This window comes from Grus americana, chromosome 2, assembly GCF_028858705.1.
Source record: "Grus americana isolate bGruAme1 chromosome 2, bGruAme1.mat, whole genome shotgun sequence".
Lineage (NCBI taxonomy): Eukaryota > Metazoa > Chordata > Aves > Gruiformes > Gruidae > Grus > Grus americana.
This window is the reverse complement of record NC_072853.1, coordinates 38,899,564-38,914,724: the sequence shown is the minus strand read 5'-3', so window position 1 is coordinate 38,914,724 and position 15,161 is coordinate 38,899,564. Positions and strand designations below refer to the sequence as shown.

General features: G+C 40.7%; 1 long non-coding RNA gene across 1 annotated transcript; it reads left to right on the top strand.

The window, feature by feature from the left end:
* Positions 1-1,704: 1,704 nt before the first annotated feature.
* Positions 1,705-10,541, top strand: LOC129203680 (uncharacterized). Its single transcript, XR_008576108.1, has 3 exons — positions 1,705-1,882; positions 7,136-7,581; positions 8,499-10,541. It is a non-coding gene; the product is annotated as an uncharacterized LOC129203680 (long non-coding RNA).
* The last annotated feature ends 4,620 nt before the right edge of the window (positions 10,542-15,161 follow it).

Here is a 15,161-nt window from a genome sequence, read left to right as displayed (position 1 = left end):
TGGCCTAAAGTTGCCTGCACAACCCTGTTCCTTAGGCTATAATTAAGATCCTGTCCCCCCACCCCCTTCCCCAAACCTGTTAAGGTTTCACACTTGACCTCTAAATATGGGGAACCAAGAGTGCTTCTGGTCTTGTGGGCTGAAATGCATGTCCTGTCTGCATCCCGATGCTGGAGAAATGCCCGTATTGGTGATCCCAGTTGTTCTCTCCAGCACACTAAGTTTCATGGAAAAGTGAGCGCAGATGCGAGAGAAGAGGTGGGCTTTGTTGTGGTCCCACATCTTGTCAACGGGGAGACCATGACCTCAGCGCAGGCCATGCCAAGTACCAGAGATCAAGGTCCACACATTGATGTCTCAACTCCTGGCATACCTTGCAGGGACGCTCAGACAAAAGACAAAGAAACCGTGATATTGAGAGTTCTGCGAGTCCTGACATGACTTTTATTAAATATCTGAAACAAAAAACCTAGTTGAATTAAAACTAAACCAAATAATTTCCCCACTTAGAAAGGGAGCACTGCTGGAATACACTCCAGTGACAAATCCCTATTTTCCTTCCCTCAAACCCAGGGATTTTGTGTCACTTGCAGAGGTCTTTCTAGTTTCTCAGGGTTTTGCCTATCTCCCCAGGCTTCAATCCAGGTAACTGGCCCATACAGATTACTTTAAGAAAAAAGCTATTCCCAACAGAATACCGAACTATTCCTGAAATATTTTGTCTTGCAAGTGTCATTGAAAAACAGTATTATGTGAAACGGAGTCCTCAGCATGAGTTTGGAGTTTCCTGTTCATCTTTTTCCTGAGGTCAATAACTGTGAAAAAAGTCGGTTTGTTGCTCTCTAAAACAGGTACATTTGTACAAATGTTTTGGAATAAACATTTGCGTTTGTGCTTGCACAGCAATTAACAGCTTGTAAATACCATCCAAAGTACTGCTTCCGCTTAGACTTACTGTATATATAACCCCTACTTGGATTTTGGTACATGAGACGTGGGCCCCAATTACATTGCACTTTCCTTTTATTGTTAGCCATCCAGTAAAGATAAAGGACTTCTTAAGTGGAGTCAGTCTGATTTAACTCAATACACTTCCTCATGAGATCGCGTTACTGGGATCAAACATTGATTTCAGCATTGCATACGTTGTACTTTGTGTATGTGTTATCAATACTATGGCCTCCTTGCAGCAATCAGAACAATTTCTCTGTCCGCAAACAAATGAAAGCTTTAGAACATAATTCACATGAAAACAAACATTATACATGTAGTTCTATCTTAATACTCATAATTTTTTTCAACTTAATTTGTCAAATTCATAGCTATCACTTGAAACTTACTGACAAGAAACCTGATAACACATCATATCAAATTCCATTTTATAACTGTTTCCTTGGAAACACAGGCATAAAAATGGGCCATGCACAATGGAATGAAATCAAACAAAATAAACCTTAAAGAATTCCCACTAATCAAAATCCCTTTGCTTTGTTAAAATTCATGCAAAACCAGGGACAACGAGTCTTACAATAAAAGCATCATTAGCCCCACAGTGCTATAGTCCCTATTTGTTTTGGCCCTGATCCATCAAAGCACTTTAGCACATACGTAACTTTAAATGCATGAGATATCCCAGTCAACAGAATGAGTCATGTGCTTAAGGTTATTCATGTACTTCAGAACTGCACAAGAGGTGGCTTTGTCTCCAGAGGCTCACTAGTTATTAGAGAGAGGATATACATGTACACACACTGCAGGCTATACGTACATCTGCGGAAGCCATGCTCAGGAATGATAACAACATATAAAACACTCAAGTCTTCATATGCCTTAAGTTATGACTTCTGATTATTTAAAATCATGAGAAGATAACTGGATAAAGGTAGGAAGACATTACTTTTCAGCAATCTGTTTATATAAGGGTATAAATTTTATTTAACGTAAAAATTGCATGCCAGTTCAAAGAAGAAAAATGATTTTTTTTTTGACCTTTAGGATTTTCTTCCAAAGGTTTGAAGTGACTTTAGAGTAAGATTGCAGATTATCTGATAAGAGAACTGTGCTGAGATTTACAGTTACCTTGCTAAAATTTTCCTGCCCATTAAGGGTTTTTATTAAAAAATTATCAAGCAAACCAACAGTTTTACTCCTTTTTATTGTAATGATAAAGATGGATATGTAGATTCTTGTGCTTGCACTTGAGATCTAGTGTGTCAGTTTTATATGGCAGGACTATCAAAATGTAGATATTATGCTGGCAACTTTATTCTTTCTCCCAGTAAAACAGCTACTATGTACCAGATAGCATGTTAATTCTATCAGTCCTTGGATAAAAAAGCAATTTGATCAGTCTTTTCAGAATACCATCCTGTTTTTTTTCCTCTACATTTAGGTAAAAATGTCATGGATAAAGAAGGAATTTCCCTTGGGGAGTTTATTCCATATTATACATCACACGATCTCTTCTGCCTTTCTCTAATACATCTGGTACCAACAATGCACTACTAACTGATAACAAAACCTAGTTATTACATAGTTATGGTCAAAGATTTTAGTTCTCAAGGTACTCTGCAAAGGAATTACATATTACTGTCTCATTTCTACAGACAGGAACACTGATGTACAAACTCCTCATCAGAATTGGTTAATCCCCATAGATCTTAGATTTGCACTGAGGTATTTTAATTTCACAGATTTTTCAAGGATCTCACAGCATTCAGACTGTAATGGATGCCTTACTTGACCTAGGAACTATAAAGAACAGATAAAACTTAAGCTTGTAAAGTGAAAGATATATCTAATATAAAGCTGAAAATGGGTATCAAATGGTTGAAAACCAAGCCCCTTGGGTGTAAGTGCTTAAATTTCAGAATACAGGTCTTGAGACAAGGAAAGTTCATAAACTACTTGTATGTTCGCTGCTTCTACCTTTTGTCTTTCCCCACCTAGAAAATTAATTTTACAAGTACTCAACTAACTGTCATGCAACGTTTTTCCAGAATTTTTGCCTCATTAGCAGACCACATGGACTATTTTAGACATAGTTTATATTCATGAGATTTTATAAGCAGATATTGTATGGTTGATATTTATTTGGTAGTACATACCTGACATTCCAGAGTTCAACCTCAGTTCTACAAGAGATTTTTCACGCATCTCTGGATGAAACCAAACCTTAATTCCTGTAAAATTGTGATTATTAATTTTTTCTTCTATCTTATCCATTCTTTGTGTTGGCAAGCTGACCCTTAAACTTTTGGAGCAAAAGCTATCTCCCACTAAACATTAGTAAAATGTCTGCTGGGACTCACAACATTTTCTTAACACAAGTAAATACATAAGAATTGCAACTAATCATTTCAAAACTCCAGAATGTTTAATTTTTTGCCTGTTGTTATGTTTACTTTCACTATAACAGCAACCAGCCCTGCAAAATCTAATTTCCAGAGCCTTAGGATAAATGATTGAAGTTGTAACACATCCCAAATTCTCTTGAAATTGAGTTAGTTATAACCTATTCCCTTATTCCTGTGTAGAGTGGCGCTCACTAATAAATTACATGTTCTCAAATGGTTTTTACTGCTGTTTTCTTCCCACAGTTTCTGGCAAAATTTGTGTGTATAAATGGAATACCGTGTGATTTTCATTAAAGTTAGACTCAAACCAGGTATATACAACACGGAAGAAACTATGAAATACAATTGCTGCTTGTCACTGTTGGCATACATTCAAAGTGGCCAAGAAGGGATGCATGGGAAAGTGCTCTTCTCCACTGCCCTCGTTGTTAACTGTCACTTGAATGCAGTTACAGTGTTTGATAAATAAAGGTTTAGAGCAGGATTTGAAACTCTGTTTTAATAGAAGTCAACAGGAATTCTTTCCAACTGCAGGGAAAATCCCGAGTTTGCCCAGTTTCATTATTTCATGGGATCTCTTATATCCTTTAATTTCACATAAACTTCCAAGGTCATTCTTGGAGATCTTCTGTGAGCCAAGAGGATGTTATAAGCTTACATCTATAGACCAGCTATTGTCCTGTCCTTAAAACCAAGCTCTCTACAACCTGCCTGAGGAACAGCCTCTCTTCTTTTGAACGGGGAGTTTCTCCAAGGGTCAGCTTCTACTCACAGTGAATATTTCTACTCGCACAGTACAGAAATACCTGAAGTTCCTTGGTTACTAGTAGGTGAAAACAGCAGGCAACCTGAAGACTCAACCCATAGATTTAGTTTTAGCAGTTGCTAAAATATAGATACATGCTTTATATAGGAAGAACAATCTCTTCTTTTCAATGAGGCATGTGTCTCTTCACACCTGCACATGGCTATCACTGTATTGTGGCAAAAGTTACTGGTACTCAGATAATTTTGGGTTGAGAGATGTGCTAAAATCAGTATGTATATGCTTGAAAAATTCTGGTACAGTAGCTGGAAAAGTGCAAAATTAACCCCAGTCAAATACAGGATTTAATATAGACCTGCCATATCCTTCCGGGGACTAGAGGTTTTTTCTGGCATAGTGGCTTTGAGTCACTTATTGTCAAATTTTATCCACACAGTTGTGCCTAATAAGTCAAATTAACAGTGTCAGGAGGCTCAAAATTATGTTAGCAACTACGTGCTGTGTACAGTAGGTCTCTGTAAACCACATAAGACCTTTCTGCCCTGGAAGTCCCACACCCAAGGTCCTTAGGGTTCCTGTTGCATATTTCAGTCTTTTGTGAAGATTTAGTTTAACTGAGATTTCTGTTAGACCTCTTTCCTCACCTTGTTTCTTCCTCTCCCTGTGAACCCATCAAATTTAGATATCAAGAGCATGTAGCATTCCCCAACTGTGTGGGAGATGCCTGCAGTGGGGTAGCTGCCTTTCACATCCTGGTCTCAAAACACCTTGGTTTTCCAAATTCTCTGCAAATTCTACAGGTTAATGATGTGGCTGCCCAAATTCCACAGAAGGATCTCCAGTGTAGGATAAAACAGCATAGACCATCAGCAAAGAACTTCCTGTGTTTAATCCTACAAGAAGACCACAGACGACTTGATGTGACATGAGAGAGAACTGCAAAAACTGTCTATGTAACATCATCAGGAATCTCACCATGCAAAATGTAGTTTGTATCAAATCAAAGCACCAAAATTACACACTGCCCTTTTTTTTTTTTTTTAATAACCACTGCCTCTCACGCCTCTTCTGTTACTCAATCTCTTACCCCCCTTTTTTCTGTCTCATGGTCCTTAAGCATTTAGCTAGTCACACCTTAATGAGAGCGATGCACGGTAACTGACTGAGCAAGTCAAAAGTCCCTAAATTAACAAAGAAATGAAGTATTAAAATTAAATCTCCCTAAAGGTTGTTTATTTCTAATTTTATGTACAGAGAGGAGGGGTGGAGGGGAAGGTTTTGCTTTTCCCTTAATTCTGCCATATTGTCTGATTCACAGCCGGAGACAAACTGAAATGGCCATCTGGTTGATGTGCATACAAAAGGAGTGGTTTGCCAGACAAAGAAAGTACCTTTTATCATACAAAGCAATGCATCTCCCCGTATCAGACATCCATTCTTTGGCTCTGGTAGAGCTGCAGGTAGGTAGGAGTAGACCCTACCTACCACCCAGATGTAGCAGCTGTTGTCAAAATACTAATGCAAGTACATAATGGTCTGAGGGCTCTGTGGTACATTCGTAACACAAAATATACCACACTCATACTGAATATTTTCAGCTCCCGGTTTCTGATTTTAGATAGATCATTCTGAGTTCACTAATTTGCTCATACCACAGGAGCAATTACAGGTTTTTTTGTTCAAATAATGATACATGAACAATTGAGACCACTGGGTAAATGGACCTTTCTAAATAGGGGTATAGTTTTTGTAGCTATTTAATAGCATCCACAAATGTATCTGTCTACCTTTTGTGATGGTAATTCTTTGTCCACATGCACAAAAGAAAAAAAAACGAATGCAAAATCCTGGTTTTGCCCATATCAACTTTTGCAATCTTAATCCACACATCCAAATACTTCCGAATGGCCACTCCATATTAGTTTGATTTCCTCTACATTTCAGTTCATGCTGCTGATCCCAGCATATCCACCATTCAGACTATGCAAAATGTCCCAGATATTTTAAAAGAAAAATTCGCAGTTGAACATTATGATAGCCATTCCCTCTTTCTGGTGATAGCTGATCAGAGTAATGTGGGAAATTCATGTTAGTTCACACAGAGAAGATATCTGCTGTGTTTATGAATTATTTTTTCCCCTCTGTAAGGTATTTTCATTAGATGAAAGACAGTTATATGTACGAAGCACTGGCATTGTTGTTCAAAATCAATCCTTTATTTCAATTTTCTCATTGAAACCTCCTGCTTTTGATACTGGACTCTGTTGACCTCCTCTTAAGGGGGTATTTCATTGCCTTTGCTGCAGTGATAACCATGGAAGTAGAACATCCCATTTCCCCATAAAGCTGTCCAGGGAACTGGAATGGAAATTGCCCTGAACTGAGACTCCACTCTTGAGAGTGGGTTGCTCTATGTTGATATCCCCCTTCTCCTGATTTCCATCCATTCTAAATTATTTCTAAAGAAGATTGGAGCAATATGTTTTTATAACTAGAAGGAGGGTCAAAGAGATAAAGCAATCAAACAAACAAAAGAAGGTTAAGGAGCGATCCTGGATTTCTAGGCATAGCTGGGAAGTTCATTTCTCTGGTATGTGGCAGGCATGGCAATATTATTAAACGTTCCCCAGGCAACGTTGCTAGGCTCCAAATTCTGTATTTTTCTTCCAGAAAACAAAACATTTTCCTTTTTCAATCATCTATCCCCTCCATCAATATGTAACAAAATAGCCACAGTACGTGGTATAAAAGCTGTTTAATTTCAGACAGTGGCTGTCATTGTATTTATGCTGTCGTAGTATAAGGTCATATTAAAACAAGGCACAATCAACTTAAATGTTGATCACATAATATGGGAGTGTAATTGCAGCAAAAATATTCTAATAAGATTTTACAGGTTCAATACATTATTTTGAAATAAATGTGCACAAAGGATGTCTTGAAAGATGTTACTGAATTGTAAGTGTCAGTCATGCAAGAAGTAGAGATTTAAAACCAGTCTTTGTATTCACAGGTCCATGACATGGAGTCCTTATTTGGAATATGATAAAAGAACATTCAAGGACAAACGCATTTCTGGCCCTAAATTTCCCTTCACTTCATTCAATTATCTACAAACCTATCCTTTTTTTCCTCCTCATAATATATGACATCAAATTTCTATGCATTAAGTGAAACTTCCCTCCGCTGGGGAAAGACCTCCACTTTCTCAGCCATGCAGTGGCAAAATTCCATTGGGCCTGGCTTTTTCTCCATTAATCTAATGCAGATATTGATTTAAATTTCCAGTGCACTATGTGACATGCATTATGTCCCCCACTAAACAAAAAGTAAAACCATTCATTGTACTCAAAACAGTCTGGGAAGGTGATTTCACCTTCTTCTTCCCACAGAGGAACCTATTCAGGCCTCTCCTCCATCAGGAGACAGACACCTTGCAGGCACCCTCTGAAGATCAAGGTAGGGGAAAATATACTCTGCAATGGGGGCTCCGCACAACACAGCTGTAGGCTGAGGCTTGTCAACTAAATTACCCTGGACTTTGCCTTATTTACCAAAGGAGCAAACTTCCCTGCTACTCCCTTTGTGATCAGTGTGAAAAACAAACAGCAGGTAAAATAGGATATAGTCCAAAGACAGAAGACTACTGAGGTTTAGCTACAACTTAGAGAGACCCCAATTCAGTGTTTCCTGTGGCAAGCACATTAGTTTTTCAAAATACTTTAGTTTCAAAATCTTGGTGTCCAAATGCTTTAGTGTCTCACCACACAGGTTGGTTGCCATAATAAAGATGTCAGATATTCAGATGTTTCTACAAGGTCCACACAAGAACCTCAAGCTTATAGTGTTATTGAATGTACATGAATGTACTGTTACATTAGCTCCGTCTTGGAAACCGCACCATAGGAAAGGTCAATGCAATACTCAGATGTTTCCCTGAGGATGAACTGGACACCAACAGCACAGTCAACTGTGAAAAGGTTCAGCTCTGGGAGTGCTCCCTGGTACTACATTACAGTAAAAAGCAGTGCAAGATCTTGTAATCCCAAATCAAACTTTTCAATAGAGAGGGCAGAAACCCTGAAGATTTTACCTCTAAAATTCCCTCCTTGTTCTTCTAGCAGCTCCTCTTGGTTTGTCAGATGAAGATTTTGCCAATGCCTTTTGATCCAACTCCCAGAGTGCAGGACTAGCAAAATACCATTCTGCCTGGTGAAAATCTTGGGCTTACGCTGGGCCACTTCTGTCCCAGTCTCTTGGTGTCCATGTCCTGGTGAGAGGAAGCATAGCTCTTCTCCCATGCATGCAAAAAGTCACATTGGTAGAGAGGAGCAGGGATAGCTGGTACAAAGGCAACCTATTGATTTATTTTGCAGACATGAAATGTGCAACCCAGGATGGTCAACTATACGTGCAAAATCAGTCAGATGGAACAGGAACCTGGAGTGTAAAACGTGACCCATGCTCCACACCCAACCGAAAAATAAAATAATAAAAAAAAATTGCCTTTGATAAAGCTCTGTAGTACAGAGAAGTGCGTGCCAAGGACTTCCTCAAACCCAATGAAGTTGATGAAAAGACCCATTGCCATTAACACACTTTGAACCAGACCAAAGGACTTTCTAGAATATTTCACGAGTAACGAAGCTAAAAATGAGTAGCTGGAAAGGCTTAAGGGCGACAGGGACCTTTTAAAATGTGGTGGTAGAAAACCAAACATGCAAGCAAGCAAACTGAGAAAGACAGTGACCATCTGCCACACAGAGCGGGGATGCAGCCGTCGATCCACTTCTCGTACCGAAGCAGACCCGCGGTGGGCCCCAGGAAGATCTCGGGGCAGGATCCCGCGGGCAGGAGGAAGGCTGCCCTTCTCTCCCTCTGTCACCTCGCAGCGTGTCCTTCTTGCTTCAGCCTGGTGATAGGGCTTCAGCCTGAAAGCCCTCATGTGCAAGCTTGAAAACAGTGATAAGAGCATTACTTTAGCTTCCCTTAAAAAAAGGAGTTGATCAAGCCAAGGACACGGTAAAAAATAACTATAGAAAGAATTAGGAAAAAAAAAAGGAATGGATATATTTCTTCATCACTGCATTCAAGGAAGCTCACCTAGTCCTTGGGTGCTCGTGGAGTTGCACAAAACCCAGAAAATGCCTGGTAGGTACCTCCCCACCTGCGCAAGAATGGGAATTTGATGTTTGTGGCTGCTGGTGGTGTGATGGACGTTGCCAGGAGCAACTGGATGCTTTGGAGGGTCAGGCTGGTCCTGTAAGGTGCTGAGCCACCTGGTCAGGGGTGTTGGGAACCTTGCAGGATCAGGCCCTTAATGTCTGTATTTGATAAGCAGTCACAGCAAAAAGGCTATACTAAGATATTCATCCAAACATGGGGAAACAAAAATCACTATAATTAGCCGTAGATGTGGCATTTTTAGCATAAATGGGAAAACCCAGCATTTAATACGTAGCACAAGGTTCATTTGCAGCCATATAATCGCTGTCAGCTAATGCCTGATAAACCCTGCCTCAATTGGAATTTTATTATATCTATTTTATTATATATCTATATTTATTCTGACAAAAGTTGGACAAACTTGTCCAAAAGACTAGGGGTCCATTTTATGTGCTTGGGTGTCCAAGCACCTGCCAGCTGTTTGTCCCTTGAATTGAGGACATCATGTTTTCAATTTCCTTCAATAAAGCTATGAATCTGGCAATTTGCTGGCCTGCTTCAGCTAAACAGAAAGGACAATTTGAGAAAGATCATAGTTCAGGCTCAGTCAGACGGAAACGATTGAAAACAGAGAGCTGGCCGCTATGTTTCCCCAATGCAGCTTGCTGTCGCAGTTTGACTGACAAACTGACTTTTTTGAGGTGCTCATGCCCATTTCAGTCAGAGTTTATTGAAGGTGATTTTGATCTTCTCCATGAGGCCACAGCAGCGGCCATGCCATCTGTCACCTTGATTGCATCGTGGATTCTCTGGAGAGAGTGCGATGGCTCCTGATCATTTACAGATTGTGCTGCTTTCGCCTCCATAAGGACCACATGCACAGAGCCAGATGGTGAACATACACGCTTATTATAAGTCTTTATCTCTGCGCAGGAAGGAGAGGCACCATTAGATCTCCCTCAGGAGCTCCGCTCCTCTCTACCATCATGCTGCTCTTCAGCAAATACAGTCTTCTTCAGCTGTCATCAACCTACCTCTGAAAATTAAAAAAATAAACAATAATTCCATCAGCACAGGCACGAGACGTACAGACACTGCCACAAAGCAGCTCCCCCCCCCTCGGCACACACATACGCTCGGGCTCCCATGACTGTCAGCGTTAGGTGGAAACAAGTTTGTTCGCAAAAAGACAGTTAATGTGCAATTAGGAGAGACTTCTTTGTGAAAATAAAGCAATGCCATCCTGGTTGTTCTTGGCACATTTTTAATTCAGCACGTTCTTTCTTTAAAGCGAAGCCTGAGCACGCGATTGCTGTTTTTCCAAAGGCAGCTTTGTGTTTGCGTCTGTGTTTCTCCTGTCGGAGAGCAGCGATGGGATGCTGGTTGCCACGGGTTGCGTGGCTGAAATCCGGCTGCCGCGGCTGGGGGAAGAGGAGCCGGCTGCGGGGAGCCGCGCTGGGGCCGGGGCCGGCTGGGAGAGGGAGCGGGGCAGCCGCCGGAGAGGCGATGGCAAACGCTGAGCGTACGGGCGGACCGCTCTAAAGAGGTTTGTTGAATCCTCTTGGCAAAGAGGGGTCCTCCAGTCGCTCTTTGCCGAGAGAGGGAAGGGAGCGTCGGCAGCCTGCACGTAGCGCAGACGCTCACCTCAACGCGTTTGGTACATGTACCGCATGCATGACCCCGGGTACGGGCTGCCAGATTGCACAGTCTGGGTGTTTCTCTCTGAGAGTTCAGCTTCTTTTTGCAGTTTCTGCAAAACAAACACTTAATTGCTGGTAACATGGTTTTTCCTTGTTAGCCGCTATGTTTCCATTAAGCCGTAGTTCCTCCTTGAAAGAACTGTAATTATTAAATCTTAACATTTTAGCAGAAGAACCATTGCAGACACATATTTCTGGGCTTTGCCAAGCACAGAGCATCCTTCAGAGTGAAAACCTGGCCTACTTCCAACTACAGTGTCTTTCCTGAAGCACATGGAGATTAATTTGTTTGTTTCTTTCTTACAAGTGCTTCTTTTCTGAAGACTGGATGTCAGGGAGATATGATTCAGACACGAGACCGACACCTTCCAAAATGCTAAGGGAACTTGTTAAAGTCACTATCCCAGAAATGGAAAAAACCCAGGAAAATGAAAAAAATGCATTAAGAAAGAACATTCTGAGGTTTTCTTAAGAAGAGGGTGATAGTTTAAGATAGCATCAGCTACGTTGATTTTTTCCTTGCTCTATTTCTTTACATGTAAAAACGGCTCATATCAATGTTGTCTATGATTTCTTTTTGTTAATTACTGGTAGAAATACTACAGTTGTAAGTAACTTCTACTACAGGAAAACCTCAGTTTCAATATCCTGAGATTCCGCCCCACTTTTCCTGTTATTCAAATCACGTGGAAGAGAAATGTTTTCTTAAAAAAGTACCAGATTTCTCCAAGTTTAAATTCTAGCTTTGGCAGCTCTCACATGACGGCAAATCTTTTTTTTTTTTTTTTTCCTACTTTGGAATATCTTACTGTATCAAATAGCATCTTCCAATTTTGTCACAAAGCATTTAATATTCTACACTGTCCTTTGCCACACTTTATGTTTCAGATCCTGGATGCTGTGGCATCAAAAGAAAAAGAAAAAAAACTTCCCCCCACAAGTTAAAAACAAGTTTTCAAATGTAAAATTAAATAAGGAAAAACACACGCATATGTTTACTGTATACCAGTATCGCAAGCTTATATCAGGGCATTATGTTAGTCGTCTTCTAGTTTTGCGTAGGCTACTAGCTGATGTTGGTGTTATATTTTGTGAATTTGTAATTCCACTAGAAAGTATAAGGTTTCTAGGTGGTATTACAAGTGCAGTACATAGAAGAATCCTTGTGATGGCTAGCGATTTTTTCTGCCCTCTTTTGTCTGGGTCTATCCATCCTAGTATCCCTTCCCAAATTAGGCTAGCATGTGCTATCATGTATCCCCTCTGTGGACAGAATTATATATTGTGTTCAAAATCTCTGATTAATCTGATTAAGCTAGTGAGTGACTAATCCTTTAATCTCCTTGAGAGCACTGTTATGTCTGCTGTGTGTCAGATTTGTAACTAGTAATCAGTTAAGTAAATGCTAAAAGTTAAGCAAAAACTATTTTGGATCCACTTTAGCATCTGCTTTTGGTTAGTGACCTTTATAGTTGAAATTGTATGGAGAACATGAATGAAAATAAGAAATTGCCTGTGATGGCAATTCTGCTGTCGCAAGCGTATCAGTCACCAAGGACCAACTTGCTGCTGTTCCCCTATTCTTCAGTGATTTAATTATAAATGAACGGGTAACTTCCCCTTTGCTTTGTTTCTTTCACTCTGGAAAGTAAATACAAAACATGCTTTCTGTGTATTTATAATTTAGAAAGGAAGCTCTGTTGCCAGTTAATTTCCAACTGTTTGCTTTACCCTTCCTTTTCATTAGAGTCAGAAATCATTGCGCAAGCTTTACCTGAGCAAACAGACACATTTAAAAAGCTGCAGTAAAAAAAAAAAAAAAAAAAGAAAGAAAGAAAAGTGGTTTACCTTAATAAAAGGGGACTGTGTGGAGGGAGATTTGGGGCAGAGGAAGGAAAATGTGCAATCTTTGTAGAAAAAAAATGTGTAGACCTATTGCTGGCAGATGTAAAAGCATCAAGTCAATATGGTAACAAGGATCAATATGCCCTCAGGCAAGATATGACTATGACAATGCTGAATGCATGTATAAATTTACCACTCCAACTAGCTGCATAGGAATAAAATAAATTCAAAGCAACCGTATTGAGAGGAGTAAATCTTGAACCTGGTATCCAGCTCATGGAAGTGGCCAGGACACCAGGCGATGTTCGGAGGGGCCAGTGGAAATATCTCCAGAGGAGCTGGCCCTTAGCGCTGTCCTTCCTGCCATCATCCACGCGCCCTCAGGTCCACGTTCTCCACAATAGTACCCACGGGGGGATGCACAAGGTATGTTCAGCCTGAGTTTCATGGGGGCTACCCATCCCAAAACTGGCTTTTCCTAGTATTTTATATTTTCAAATTATTTTGTCCAGACCATCATTTACTCCCAGACAAACCACCTGAGTGAAGAAGGGAGATGCTCCTTCGTCACAGAGGCAGCAGAATGTTTCCTGAATGGCTCTTTTCAGGCATTTTCTTTGGGGATGGCAGCACTGATGGGCAACTGCAGATTGGCAGAGTAAAACTTGGGGTGAAATGACCATGTTTTCTCACTTTGTAGGGGACACCAGCCAGGCCTGTCCAAAACTCAAAAGGCTGCAGAAACACTAGATTTCCATAAACCCATCTATATAGTGACTTTTCAAGGAAACCTTGAATAAAGAACACCCATTAATGATAGTCACACACACAGACAAATCACTGTAGCACTAGAGATCTTCTATTCTTTTTTTTTTTTAAAAAAGAAGATCTTTAAATGTCTTTATTTTACCACAACAACAACAAAAAAGAGTGAGTCAGGCAGACACGAGAAATATGTAAGTAACAAGGAATACGAGCACAATAGATTTTAGGCCAGATTCCTCTTTGGATGCACAAGCTAGTCTCCCACAGATTTCTATGACAGCCACATTGACAGCAGTGGGAATCAGACGTACTCATCCAAGGGCATAATTTGGCCCATAATGTATGAGGTTTGTCCAGCTTGTGAAAGCATCAAGCAGTGTATTACAAACACTGCCTCTGTGCAGCTACTAGGGGTTTAAATCCTCAGTGGCATTTTCTGTGCCTCTGAAATGCATTTGATAAAAATAGCAGAGGCTGCTTGGATCAATACCTGTTGAAAGAACAGACCTGCTAAAAAAATTAAAATTTGTTGCAACAAGGTTATCCATTTAACAGGTTTCTACTTGAATAACCAAACAATCCACATTTTATAGCCTAGCTAAAGCCACAGTGCATCCACTGGAGAAAGTCTGATATTTTCCGTCCTTGCTTCTTAAGCCTGTCTTTGCAAATGTTTTCTAGCCCTGCTTGCAGCGATTTCTTTTCACCCGGACAATGGTAATGGCTTATGTAATTATGGCTGCGTACATGAGCCGAACTCCCCATGGATGTTTAGACTCTTATTATCTTTAACCTCATCCACCTCTTGTCAGTGAACTCTCACCTCAGCGGCTTGGCGGGGGGATCAGCTGGCGGCTGAGAGGAGAGCAGGGTGGTTACCGGGGCCTGGCAGCTGGCGGGCACTTCGTTAACCCTTATGGGCTACGACCACCAAGGAGGGGAAGGCAGGCAGAGGTCCTTCTCTCTGGTTCTGCCCAGTTGACTGGCATCACTAGAAGCTGTTTGCAGTCACCTCCAAGAAGGCAGGCCACTCAAACGTGGGCTTAGGCATCAAGTTCATCAGGCCGTGGTTCTGCTTCGCTTTGCTAAGACGTCCTGCGTACCGCTGGGGAGATTTTGACAAGCCTTCCCTGCTCCAAGAAAAAAAAAAAAAGTTTGCCAGTCTTTTTGCATTGTTGTTATTTTTCACAGCTCCCATAAAATTAATTCCCACTCTTTTCCTTGCCCAGATGCACTGGACGAGAGCTTCAAGGACTTCTTGCTAGTATAAACTGCTCTTCCCAGGATGCTATCTACCTTCTGCTTCTCCCCCTTCTTTCCCTCATACATCCCCTTCAACCTGTATCATTAAGTGTAGTGGTAGAAGAAAATGACGTCCTGATAGGGCAGAGGTGAGGCTTCCTTCTGGCTAAAAATATGGTTTGGGAAACTGGTGAACTCAGCACAGCCTGGTTCTTGTAACAGGCAGGGAAAAGGGCTTGAAACTGGGAGGGACTGACCCTCTGGTCTGAGCTGGCTGAACTGAAAATCTGTGAGAAAAAGTATATCTGGGTCGAAGTAAAA